Source organism: Chelonoidis abingdonii, chromosome 23 (genome assembly GCF_003597395.2).
Source record: "Chelonoidis abingdonii isolate Lonesome George chromosome 23, CheloAbing_2.0, whole genome shotgun sequence".
Taxonomy (NCBI): Eukaryota; Metazoa; Chordata; order Testudines; family Testudinidae; genus Chelonoidis; species Chelonoidis abingdonii.
Genome location: NC_133791.1, coordinates 10,424,175 through 10,437,918, shown reverse-complemented (window position 1 = coordinate 10,437,918; position 13,744 = coordinate 10,424,175). Strand labels below are relative to the sequence as shown.

Sequence of the window (13,744 nt, the reverse complement as noted above, 5' to 3'; positions counted from 1 at the left end):
CAAATTCACACACGGCTACAGCAGATGACCTCTGGCCATTAAACATTTCCTTGCATCCCAATCACTTGGGTTGTCTGATAAAGGAAATAAAGCATTTGACCAGGTCCCCGGCTGACAGCTCGGTGACAACTGGCACTTGCGATTGGCCCAGCTAATCTTAATTTATTTTCATATGAAAAGGACACCGCCAGTCACTTCTGCCCTAGGGTGAAGATACTATAACAGAGCAATTCAGATACAACAGCCTCTATAAGCGGCACAAACTAGGGCATAAAGCCAAAGCGTAGAGGATGCAGAGTTGTGTTTGTTTGGTTTTCGGGTGGTTTGTTTGTCTGGTTTTCGGGTGGTTTGTTTGTCTGGTTTTCGGGTGGTTTGTTTGTTTGTAGATTTCCATTGAGCTAGTTCAGTTACTAGAAGAAAAAAATTCTTTGCCATGAACTTGGGGGCGGGGGAAATCCTCACCCCAAGTAAAGTTTTCAACAGCCAGTGTTTGCACAGTGGCTGCATCTTAAAGGGGGGGTGGGGGGAAGAGGAATGAAATACTGACTGTTGGCCAGGAGAGGAGACTGAGCAGGAAAGTGAATTTACCCTCTCAGCAGACGCTCCAGCAGGTGAGAGCTCCCTCAAAGCGGGATGTTTTGGGGGAGGAGGAGAGGGAGGGGCCGGCACACAGGCGAGGTACTTGTCTCTACCCCTAGTGGGGACCGCTACATAGGAAACCGAAGCCTCAGAAGGTGGGAAGTGAGGACCGGTCCCTAGCCAAGTTTCCATTAACCCCTTCGCGCCGGAATACGAACCGCTTCGGAGCCGAGCGGCTCGACCCCGCCTTTCCCGAGATGGGCACGGGATGCCCACGTTACTCTCCTCCTCCCCCGGGACTCCCCATCCCGCCCGCTGCTTCAGGGGAGGCTCCTGCCCCAGCATCCGCCTGGCTGCAGCCGGGGCACCCGGCAGCCACCCTGCTCCCTGCCCGCCCCAGCCAGCGCCCTGCAGAGCAGCCTGCGGCTAGTCCCAGGGCCCGCCCGGAGCCGGGCGCTGCCGGCACCCGCCTGCACCCGGGGAAGCGGGAGAGGGCACGGCCGCCACCCCCCAAGCCCCAGCGCCGCTTCTTACCATGCGAGCCCTCCTCCCCGAGCAGCGCTGCTTCCTATCGCCCCGGGACGCGGCACCCGAGCATGGCAGCGGCCGAGGCCAGGCTCTCCCCGCTCCGCGCTCCTTCGGGGACGGGGGGCAGGTTTCTTCGGGGCTCCCCGTCCGCGTCCTCCCCAGGCCGGGCCGCTGGGATGCCGGGGGGCGAGGGGAAAACCAGCCCCACCCCTTGCACGCAAGCCCGGCTCCTCCTGCTACCGCCTTGCTGGCCCCCTGCAAACCCCGGCAGCGCGTGACTCCCCCCCGGACAATTTCAGGGCTGGAGCCGCACTCGCCGCGCTCCTCCTGGGCGCCAGAAGCGAAGAGCTGCGGCCGGCCGGATCACATGGGCCAAATAGCTCCCAGCTGCCGCTTGGCACCTCCCCGCTCCCAGCCCCTCCTCTCGGCGGGGAGGGGGGACCCGCTGCCGAGCTTGGGAGCAGGAAAAACCCTCTGCCCAAAGCCCGCTTTGCTGCTTCTGCCCTTTGCAGCAGAACTGGGTGTCCGGAGGTGAGAAAAGCCCCCAGCTGAAGAGATCAGGAAAAACTTTCTCACTCTCAGGCTCTGGACCAGGCCTCCAAGGGGCTGTGGAATCCCCTTCCTTGGGTGGTTTTCAGAACAGGTTGGACCAGCCACTGTCAGGGGTGGTCTAGGGCTAGGTTTCCTTGGTCCTGGCTCGATGCAGGGGGCTGGATGGTTTTCTCAAGGTCCTTTCCTCCAGCCCCACGTTCCTATGCTTCTGTGAGCCGGGGCTAGGAAGTGATGTAAATCCAGATTATTACCGGATTGTGATGGTGTCTAAAAGGCCATTGTGCCAGGCACCCTACTAACAGATCTGATGAGTTTGCAACCCAAAGCACTAGATCAGTGTTTCTCAAACTTGTATGGGTGACACAGCAAACCTCTGAGTGTGACCCCCCTCATACATTATAACACTTCTTTTGTATTTAACACCATTATAAATGCTGGAGGCAAAGCGGTGTTTGGGGGTAGAGGCTGACAGCTCGTGACCCCCCATGTAATAACCTCGCAACCCCTGAGGGGTCACAACCCCCAGTTTGAGAACCCCTGCGCTAGATCCTGTAAATACTTATGCACGGTGCTTAACTACACTACCCTGACTAGTTTCACTGATTTCTTTAGGACACCTCAGGTAGCAAAAGTTGAGCACATGCATAAGTGTTTGCAGGATGGGTGCTGCAGTGCATAGTGCCTGCCTCAAGCATTCACGGGCCACAAGTCAGGCCCCAAAAAATCAGGAAAATGGCTTAAAAATAATGAGATTTGAAAAATAATTATCGGTTCTTTTTATTGGCGTTCTCATATTTGACCCTTTAGGTTACACTCAGGACATGTTTTCAAGCTTTTCACTCTAGCCATGAAAGCTAGAAGCTTACCTAAAAAAAAAAAATGGCAGAGAGTCACACCTACTCACATGATTCCAAGAGTTGGGACTTTGAGAAAAATACCAAATAGGATGAGAGTTGGCAACACTGCAGGGTGAAAATTCTACTTGTCTAATTCCTTACCTATGTTACAAATAACACTTTAGGTTATTAATGCACAAAGCAAATATTATTATTATTTATACACTGTTTATTTTTATTTATTTGTGGACAAATAAACCCAATTCCGCTTTTGTTTGTGAACTGACTAGTAGTGGCAAACACTTTAGTGGAAGGTGTATTAAAAAAACAAAACAATTTAATTAAAAAAGAAACCATGAAAACAATTCTATCGGTTTTAGGTTATCCAAAAAGGAAATTGTGAGTCTCCTTTTAAGAGGTGCATTTTTAGTATTCCCAGGCAAAAGGTCTGTTGGTAACCATATCACTTAGGACTGTGAACTTACAAGTTCTCATAAATTAGGCAAGCTTGAACTTGATCAGGATTGAATGGAGCACCTCCAACGGCCACCTAGGTGGTGCAGGAAGTGGTATGATGGATGAATGATTCAGTAGGTGGCACTCTGCCAGCTAAATCAGGATTAAACCCGTGTCCCAGCCTGGTGCAGAAGGTGGTAGATTTTGAGTTGAGACATTCAAATCCAGTCCTGACCACCTGTGGTCATTAAAGATCCCATGACACTTTTCCCAAGAAAAGTCTTAGCTAAATTGAAAGGGCCTAATTCTCATCTATGCGCAGACACCTTTACACTGCAGAGCCTTTGTTTAACTAAGAATCATACTCAAGTTGTGTAACTGCGTTCTGCCTACCTAAATGCAGTTGAATTTAGAAAACTTTCTCTCCTGAAACCTGTCTCCTGTTAGTGTTGCTGTGCTCTTTTTAGTGATGACTGGAGTTCAGAAACGAGTAAGGGAATTCCTTTCTATGCACATCATAGGCTTGTCTTTGCTGCAACAAAGGAGGGGGTTTTCACAGTGGGAGAACTAACATTAGCTATCCCACTATAAAATCCTAGCGGAGACAAATCACTATAGCTTTTACTTCAAGGTAACTAAGTGAGTTTAGAAGTATAGTACATTTACATGAGATTAAGGTAGTTATTCTAGCTGTCTAGTAGCACCTGGAAATTTAAAGATAAAGCACAAAGTCCTTTAACACACTCCATTGCAGGAGAGAGAAGGGAGAAACAAATGTTAAAAATATATAGGTAGGTGGCATTTTCAAAACCACTTTGTATTGACCTGACTCTTCCCCCATTTAAGTCAGTGGAAGTTTTCCATTCATTTCCATGGCAGCACTGAGCCGGTTTGAAAATCTCACATGCATACTTTTTCCCCTGTGTACTTTTTATTTGAACAGGTGGTGGGTCAAGCCCTGCAGGTCCACACTCAGCTGAAGTCAGTGGGAATTTTGCCTGAAGAAGGAGTGAGTAGGGAGTGCAGGATTTTGCCCTGTGTAATAGCTCCAAGTTCAGCCAGGACTGCAGTGACAGCCCGCTGGGTAACTCCTTCTTTGTCTGGGCATAGATTCTTTGCAGCTGTTAAAAGTCTCTTATGGCTCTTGTCCTCCCCTACGTGCATAACACATCTCCATGAAGAAATTTCTGCTCAGAAAATCGCAGCATGGATACTAACACTCAGTATTGTTGCTATCTTTATTTGAGTATTTAAAAACACCAAAACCACTCTCAATCATTCTCATTTATACTGAGGCTTCTTTATACCATTCTGGCAGGGTAGATGTCACTAAATTACACATTACACCTACTTTAAGGCTCTTTTATACTATCAGAGAGATGTCAATGGGGTCTTAACGTAATGAGTATCTGACCCATGGAGGTTAACATAGGCTGAAATGGCCTTGTAACCCAGAAAGCTGTAATTGTGTCACCTACGGGGCACTGTTTAATTTGTTGCGCTTGTGAAAGATGTTGGATCAGGACTGAGGTCTTTGGTTGGCCCACAGAATAGGTACTGCAGGGGCAGCAGCAGTGCACGTTTCCCTGCAAACCTGACCTGGAGGTCTCAGAGGTGGCACTGAGCAGGTTTCTATTGGACTCTCCTGATGCTGCCACTGACAATGTCCGCTACGAGCCTACCATCTCATTTCACATAAGCCACCAAACAGCCATCAAGAGGTTAAAACCTACTACTGACCGGATCCAGGGTCACACAGAGGACCTAGAAGCAAATCTCCAAAGACCCCCTACCCATTGCTTGAGGTGTCAAGTTCCTATCTCACACAGAGCTTACAAAGAGCCAGTTGGATTTACTGATGCTTAACCGTAGGGGTTGGGAAAGTCCCTCTTTCACTGCATGTGCGTAGTGCCCCAGGGGAAGTCCAGCTGTGGCAACAGAGTACTGCAGCACCACAGGGGGAACCATGCCTCTGTGGGAACTGAAAAGCTCTTGCATGGAGATTCCGAAAGAGCCTTTAGCTACTGCTCCCATGCTGCCTTGGGAACTAGTGTGAGGTTTGCACCTCCTGCAGAGAAGGAGGCCAAGTCATTGGTGACTCCCAAAAATAAGAATTCTACAGGGAAGACACCACCCATCTGCCTGTGAACTCCATGGCTCAGTTAGCTGCTCTGCTAATATACGCACTGGGGATACCAGCTCCATGGAAGACTGGACAATGAAACGGAAGTAATAAGGTTTTAACTGGAAAAAAAAAAAAAAGATTAGACACTCACCATGAGAGCAAGGGAAAAGGCACTAAGCATTTGTTAGAAGATTCTCTTAATCTGTATGATGGACACTACTAGTCCTTTTGCCTGCTGGAGAGGAGGAGGAGGAAAAAAATCCCTACAGGAGCTGAAATTTAGTCTGGCTTCCTCCGTCAGCTGAGATGAGGGGATCTCAATCAACTAAGCCACTTGCCGGGGTGTGCAGCGCAAAACATATCAAAATGGCAGGAAGGATGTGTTAGTTCTAGTCTCTTTCTCTTGTAGGATGAGGTCAAGGCAGACCCACTAGAGAGGCCAACCTAGTACAAGCTACAAGGAAAAAAAACTTTCTTGATGTCCTGGGCCAAATCCATCCCTGGGGTGTACCTTGGATAACTTCAGGAGTGTTACAGTGGGGATGCATCTGGCCCGCAGTGTGCAGAGGTGGATTTCAGGATGCATAAGTGTCAAAATAGAGACAGCTAAGGAAATTATTCCACCCCACCTCTTCCTAACAGACTCTGCTTCTTGGCTGAAATTTTAAAAAGTGACTAGGAATTTTGGGTGCTCAACTGGAAACACCTTAAAAGGACCTGGTTTTCAGAGGGTAGGCACTCAGCGTTATGTGCATCTCAGGCTCCTTTAAGATGTCGAAAGTTGGACAGCCAAAATCACTAGTAACTTTTTTAAATGTAGGACCTTATCTGTAGAAGGCACTGTCATGCTTAGAGCAGGACAGGGAGTCAGCATGCCAGGATTGTCCACTGGTTTTCTGGTTTTCTGTGGGACCTTGGACAATTCATGCCTTTGTCACTTGGTCCAGATCCTCAAAGGTGGCTCTTTAGGTGCCTAACCCCCAATGGGTAGATATCCGCTTTATATCCACGGACCACGTTTGCAGCTCGCGGCTCAGATGCGGATTCAAATTTTGTATCCATGCAGGGCTCTACCAATGGGAGTTAGGCAGCTATATACCTTTGATGGTCGGGGCCACTGACATTAGGCTGTTGCAATGCATTCTACATGGGGCTAACCCTTACATCCATTCCAAAACTTAAATTGGTGCAATATGCACCCCCTCACTTACCTTGTGGCAAGCACATTACATCCCTGGTAAGTAAAGAAGTATTCTTTTTAAAGTGAGTGATTAAATGACTCGTCCAAGGTCAAATACAGTCTGCACCAGACTGCACATTGAGCACAGGTCTCAGGGCCTGGTCTGGCTCCTTAATAACCACAAAATCCTCCCCCTTGTCAGGCTGAAAGAGTACTTCCCAGAAAGACCAAAGATAAAGCAGTTGGCCCCAGCCTGGAAGGGAGAATGCTGCACCAGTTCACGTGCGAAATAGGACACTTTTCCATCAGGATTGTCTGAACCAGCAGGCAGAAAATAAGCCCCTACTCCGTGTGAGAACTTAGGGTTTCTTTCCCATAATAATCTACCATGCTGTCTTCAAGCTGACCCTTGTAAATGCCGCTTTATTAATTCTCACCTTCTTTCAAGACACCCTATTCTTAGTATCTGGCCTCTGAGCATGGATAGACTGGAAAAGAACACAGCAGTCAGATGAGGCCTCTTATTCTGTAGACAATATAGGCTAAATGTTCCTCTGATTTATACTGGTGCAACCACACTGAGCTCAAGAGGGCTTCGCTGATGTGATTAACAGGCTCTCTCACCCACTCCCATAGGGATGCAGGGGTCCTTCATTGACTCACCCTGTAACCAGGACTCAGAAGCCTGCCCAAAGCTGAGGGACAAATTCTGCTGACTCACAATGGCAGGTGCAGCTTGTTAACTTCAGCGATATAAGTAAGTTTGGGAGCAGCCCTCTAGGCATGGGTGGGTTTAGAGACAGAAACAAGGTGTCCTAGGATACTTGTTTTTTGAGTCCTGAGTAGAGTCAGGCCCCACAAAGGGGTTGAGTTACATGTCTTATACAAGCTTTATTTTCAGCAAGGTGGACAAGCCATGTTGTGCTACTGAGAAGAAAACCAAGTCCTGTGTCTTCAGCTCTTAAATCAAAGACAACCATACAGAGGGCTTTATCACTATCCCCTTGTGCCCTGTTATGCAAGTTTCCTTGTTCTGAGGGATTGTCTCACAACCTTGGACATCCTTTTGATGCAGTTCCTGGCATGTGAAGGTCTCCTGCTGTTTCTAACCAAAAGACACTCTTATCTCTGGATTAACGGCTGAGAATGCCCAGGGTGTTCCGTTCCAGGGGGTCTCAGCCAGACAGATATTAATGCACATGCAAGCTAAGCACCCTCGATCTGACCTGCTCTTTTTGCGTTCCCTTGGCTGTGATTTGCAGATTGCTGGAGAATTGTTACGCATGGGGTAGTGATAGAAACGTTCAGCTCTAGTATTTTGTTACAGATCAAGGAAGGGTAAAACTGCAGGGTAAGAGGAGCAGACAGATTGGAAGAAACACCAGGTTGCAAACAGTCAAAACACAGTTCTGGAACTTCTGGCCAGTCCATTCTGAAGATGGACACCTTCTCTGGGAGCAGTGGGGCCTTGAAACCTCTTGCCAGATGAGATTCCAGCTTCTACAGAGCAGTTTAATTTTGTCACATTTAACTCTCCTGCATCCTCAAGGACCACGAAGATACCGAGTTATTTGCTAGAATCACTAACATGCACATCCAACCAGCTCGTAAGAGAGGAGTGGGTTTTTTAATTTTGTGTTAAATCCCTCTACCTTTCAATTTTGAATGAAAAAAATGGAGGAAGGGGATAATTGACAAATTCCATTGCCCAGTGACTAAAACTGAATCTGCTTGAAGAGCTAGACTCTGCCTTGGCTGGGGAGTGGACCCAGTTGATTGAACAGGCCTTCTCCAGCTCTACCCACGGCCTAAGCCAAGATTTAAAAAAAAATATTAGTTCCTTCGGGAACCTCAATATTTGATTTTAGGCACCTTAAAAGGGCCTGGTTTTTAGAAAGTGCTGAGCACCTGCCTTCTGAGAATCAGGTCTCTTTAAGGTGTCTCATGTTGGGCTCCAAAAATCACTGATAAGGTTTCCACACTTGAGGCACAGCAAAACTGGCTGTGAGGTCAGGTCCCAACTTGCAGGGCTGGCCTGTGGGAGCAGAGCCATGCAGAGGATTCAGGGAGCCTGGAGCAAAGCAGGGGAGCTGCGGCGCTTGTACTCACCTGGCAGCGGTCCGGATCTTCGCCAGCATTTCGGCAGCGGGGAGCCCTTCAGTCACTTCACGTCTTCAGCAGCACTGAAGGGCCCCCCGTCACCGAAGACCTGGACCGCCACCTGGCCAGGGCTTGCAGAGCCCCACTTGCACCCCTCCCCCGCCCCGGTGGCCCTGTGTGGGAGGGGTTAGGTCCCAGGGCTGCAGGGAAGAGACTCAGCTCTCGAAAATTTGGAAAGATCTAGGACTGGGATTGGTCACCACTTCCCCATGAGCTGATGTATGACCACATGCATGCAGAGCAATACCCAGGGGCCAGCCAGGTAGTTGTGCACTCCCAGCTGCCAAGCGCCTAGCCTGTAGTTAAGATATTGCATGTGCATGGAGCAAAAAACCTGGCAAATGACATCTTCTGTCAACCAGCAAGTCCCTAAACCAGCAAGTCAAAACCCTGCCCAGTGGCCAACCCTATTACTCCTCACTTTTGAAAGCATTGGCCCAAAAGTTGCTACATGATTTATAGAGGTCCTTTTGCCCTGTAGGAGTTACTCCATCAGCAGGAGGCTGGGAGACTGTATCTAAAACAAATCCCAGCACTTTGCCTTTTGGCTCCTGGTTTAAAGAATCTGCAGCTGTGTAGCGTTTTTTAAAGGAGCTAGATCTCTCCTAGCCTACTGCTCCCTTTTGCCTGGGGACAGTTGTGGTGTTCCCAGGGGCGGCGAGGCTGAGCAGCTCCCGGAAGCATCTACGTGCTGCATGTGGGTATCTAGGGAGACAATGTGACAGGCGGAACAATGAGGGTCTGTACTGTACAGTGCTGGAGCCAGAGTAACCTAGTCCTCCGTGGAACAGAGGGAAAGAGACGTTATGAAAACAGCAGCATCCCCAGGAGGTAGAATTCCTGCCAAGCCTGCTCATAATGCAATCAGCAAGCCCTCCTCAGCTAGAGGATGGGTCATTCTGATAGGGAAGGAAGTAAAAATGAGGGCGTCAGGATGGTGAATCCCAGGGGAACTCCTGCAAGCCAAACATAATCCTTGCTCTTCTAAGTCAGCCAGCCTCCTGTGCGGCCCAGGTTCAGATCCCAACAGGGTCAACCCAGAACTTCAACCTTTACCAAGCAAATAAACGAAGCTCCATACAAGCTCTTTTCAAGCGAGACTTTAAATGCAGCCCCTGTCTACTCTGCACAGACACTAAAGCGCTTACGGCACTACTCAGAAGAGCTGGGATTTGCACGGATGTTCTGGACCACTGTTTCCTCTGGCCCACCCCGCTTGCACAGGGTGCCATATGGCCACTGGCTGCTTTGCACTGGTATGGGCCATCTAGAGCCTTAAAGCTCTTTGCACAAAAGATGCTCATCAAAGATGATTAAAATAATCTTTTATACAGGTATCCAGCCACTGAGAGTCCAGTTAAACTTGGGGTGCATAGGGGGCAGTCAGAACACCCCTTTCTGACCCCTCAATGGGTGTGCATTCCTGGGGCACCGGCCTAGATGCATAAGCTGCTCCAGAGAAGGGCCCCTTCACAAGCGCGCAGTTTTAATCATCACCGCTGCAATTGCAGTAACCTTAACAGCTAAGACAACTGTCCCTCCTGTATCCTCTGGGCATATAGTGCTGCGCTGGCCATTATTATATAGCACAATCACCAATCTGTGCACAGGAGGCGGATCCCACTGTCACAGCCTGCACACAGAGTCTTCTTGTTTGTGCACAGGGAGTCTGCATGAATGTGAAATAGAGAAAATATTTTCTGGTCTTACTGACCCAAAATGATGGCGCAAACACAGGAAGCCACAGAAAGTCAATGGTGCCCTTACAGGCTGCATGGGACCTGCCACAGAAGAGCAGCTACTAAAGCAAACGTGTCCCATTTTAGCTCGGAGGAGTTTATTTCTAGTAATCGTGCTTTCAGAGATGCACAGACAGCTGTGCTCTGCATCGCCTGTGAACAATGCACTGCAGCATTGGGCTGAGAAAATAACTGGCTCAGTGTCCTGCTCAGAGTTTGGAAAGAGCATCCCCTGCTGGTGAGATGCCTGACTCAAAAGCACATTTGGCTAGAGTGCCTAGAGAAAGGCTGCGGCTTCATCAGGCTTTGAAAAGCATCTGTAAAAAAGTCCCTCTGCAAGTCATAACACTGCAGCGTGTGGGCGGTTTGTTTAATAGACGGTCTGACCGTCATGTCATGAAGAAGCTGCACCTGCTCTCAGCAGCCAGGAAATACACAGGCAAGGCACTCAAAAGATCTTGCTTGCTGCACCACCCTTGATCCAGCACTTTACAAACCTTCACTAAGCCTTTCATAAATTGCCTCCCTTATGGGATGACGACAGCCCTTTTACAGAGTTAGGTGACTAGCCCTTCCTGAATCAATGGCAGTGCCCTGCCATCCTGGCCACCTTCCCTTGCTCTAACCAGGGGCGGCTCCAGGCCCCAGCACGCCAAGCGCGTGCTTGGAACAGCAAGCCGCAGGGGGGGCTCTGCTGTTCGCCGCAAGGGCGGCAGGCAGGCTCCCTTTGGCAGCTTGCCTGTGGAGGGTCCGCTGGTCCCGCGGCTTCGGTGGACCTCCCGCAGGCATGCCTGTGAAGGGTCCGCTAGTCCCGTGCCTGCGAGAGGTCCGCCAAAGTCGCGGGACCAGCGGACCCTGCGCAGGCAAGCCGCCAAAGGCAGCCTGCCTGCCTGCCGTGCTTGGGGCAGCAAAATGCCTAGAACCGCCCTGGCTCTAACCATTAGACAATATTCCCTCTTTGGAGCTGGGAACAGAACCAAGGAGTCCTGACTTCCTATTTCTCTGCTCTAGCAGACAACTCGTCACGTCAAGGAGATCAGTAAGGGGGCCTGGTTGGTTCCATTTCACCTCTTCCCCCTTGGCCAGCCAGCGGGCCAACTCACCAGCCAGTGCATGAAGCCCACTCAGTAGCCACTCAATTTTAATCCCTTTATTTCAGGCTTGGAATTTTATTTCTTGCAAATAAAAGTTTAACCTAAAAGTTTCCACCTCTCAACCACACCCTTTCCTCTGACTCAGGGTCTCCTGCAGGCACCAATCTCCAGCCCAGCTAGCTGACCCCAAAGGAGGGCCTTTTTACCTCCTTATCTCCCTGCCCTCAGGCTGCCCTTTATCCCAGCGGGGCTAGTTCTGAGCCACTCAGCTTTCACCCTGTGGCCCCAGGACTTATTCCCTTCCCCGAGGGAGGTGAGCTGAGTCTGGCAGAGTGAAGCAGCTGAACCCCCAAATCTCTCAATGAGCCAGCGCACGCCGTGACCCTCCCTTCAGCACACAGCTTCGTTCCAGCCCCTCTTGAACATACAGCATTTCCTGCTCCACTGCTTTGCTACAGTGTTCCCCAAAACGCATGTCCCCAATGTGCTTATTCACCTTGGTCTCTGCACCAGATGCCAACTCAGCAATGGTAAATGACTCTCCAACCCAGTGTCATTCACACGACACAGCTTGTTTTGTGTACGAGTAGATGCCTACAAAAAGAAGCCCCGATGAAGGAAAAATGAAGTGATGTCTGCACTGCACATTATAGGGACATATTTTCCAAGGAAATTTTCCCAAGAGCAGTTCGTCAAGGGGGAGCCAGTACGTCCCAACGGAAGGAGCATTGTAAGGGCACAGGCCTTCCCGCAGCAAAGCCTGGTGCTGCATTGCTACAGGATAACATGCCAGCTCTGCAGAGGTAGGACCTGGGCTGAACTGTATCCATTTAAAACACACACACCCAATTCCATCCACTGATTTGTTTAAGAATCTAAGGGATTCCTGAGAGGTGTCACTTTTTTTTCCTCTGTTCTGCATTTTCTCCTTCCCTTTTTATGAAACATCCATTTTCAATCGTACTGTTTTGGGGGAAAAATGAAATCAAACCATCACAAAGGAGAGGAGCCTGGAATTCCAGATCAGCGCAGGGCAAGCTTAGCGGTCGACTGTGGAGAAGCTAAGGCGACCATTAAAAAGACATTTATATCTGAAATGATTCAGATGCTACTAAGGGCAAGCATCTCAGAGTTTCAATCCTTTCCATCAGTACTGCCTCTGCGAATGGTGCGGGAGGAGAGGAGATCTGGTTTTGGTAAAACCCTGCAAGTATTTTTAAGCATCCACCTTCAGTGATATGCACTGAGCAAGAATTGCCTTTCCAAACAGGATTTAAAACGTTTGTGACCGAACCGGGACGCAACACCTTTCCCACGTGGCCGAGCTGTTACATATGTTTTCAATAATCAATTTGGATTTATTAACTTACACGTGTTTTGTTGAATCCTAATGTAATCGACTGCCATCTCCATTCAGCATGTGCGTGAGATGCTCATGTGTGACCCTAGTTATGGTTAGACATCAGTCCGGGAGACATCAAAGGGCTGTTAGGATGTGGTTATCCCCCCCACCTCAGCCAGTACAGCAATGTTCCTTTACTCCACATTTTCTCATGCTATGGGGCCAATTCTGGACCCTATTCTGACCCATACTTACTTCCCCATCAACATCTAGAGTCAGAAACTGAGCCGCAAGGGACCAGGGGAGAATTCCCCAAGTGCAGAAGCAGCATAAGGCATTTTGGCCCCTACAACAACCCAGAATCCAAGCAGCATGAAGTCATACTTGTCACCCATCCTCCTGGGGGACACAGCACAGAAGGTAGCTCTTCGTCAAGTTAGAAAGTTTCACTTCCTTCCATTTGGCGACTATACCACAGTCTAATGCAATGTGTGTTTCCGATGGTATAGCCTTCTTCTGGAAGAGGTCATTGGCTGCCATCAAGCAGGTCTTTGATCTGTAGACAATCACAGGCCTGGTTAAAGCTGATGGGTGTGCTGTGCACCATTCTTTCAGGCTAAATGTAAGGAGCAATTAAATGCATCTTTATGTAATGATAGCTGCAAACAAGAGGAAGCCACCACCCAAAACAATGGGCCTTGTTAAGTAAGCCATGTTGACTGAGGAGTTTCCCTGGGGCTGACTGAAAAATGCTGGCACTAGGGGATTGGTTGGCTCAGGTAAGTATCTGTATGTAACAGAGGCAGAAAACCGGCAAAGCCGTGGTGAGTGTGGCCTTCAAAAAGAAGTGAGAGACAGAGATGCTTTTGGGCACAGTACCTGATGGAAAAGCAGACTTGGATTTATGGAGCAAGGAAACAGCCTGCCGCTTTTTGTTTCTACTGTGTTCAGGGAAACGGAACTTTATGTACACTCTTTTTAAATGAGCAGGATTGCACTAAAGAAATGCCTGGTTTGTATAATCAGTTTCTCCTCCTAATTAAAACAACTTACCCCTCAACACTGACGAACTGCTGGGCCCAAAAGGGGTAACAGCATAAACTTCTATGTTTTGCCTCCCCATCCCCAAATGATGCAGTTTCTTATTCCTCCC

The 13,744-nt window shown here is 49.0% G+C and overlaps 1 protein-coding gene across 2 annotated transcripts in view; it reads right to left on the bottom strand.

The window, feature by feature from the left end:
- The window catches only part of SPSB1 (splA/ryanodine receptor domain and SOCS box containing 1), a 96,790-nt gene that overhangs the window by 68,991 nt on the left and 14,055 nt on the right, over window positions 1-13,744 (bottom strand). The window contains exon 1 of one of the 2 annotated variants that reach the window (XM_032775487.2): window positions 1,114-1,205. The exons of the other annotated variant lie outside the window; for it this stretch is intronic. The gene's annotated coding sequence lies outside the window, so the exon portion shown is untranslated. Of the gene's footprint in view, window positions 1-1,113; window positions 1,206-13,744 lie in introns of those variants that run through there. 2 annotated transcript variants of the gene reach the window in all.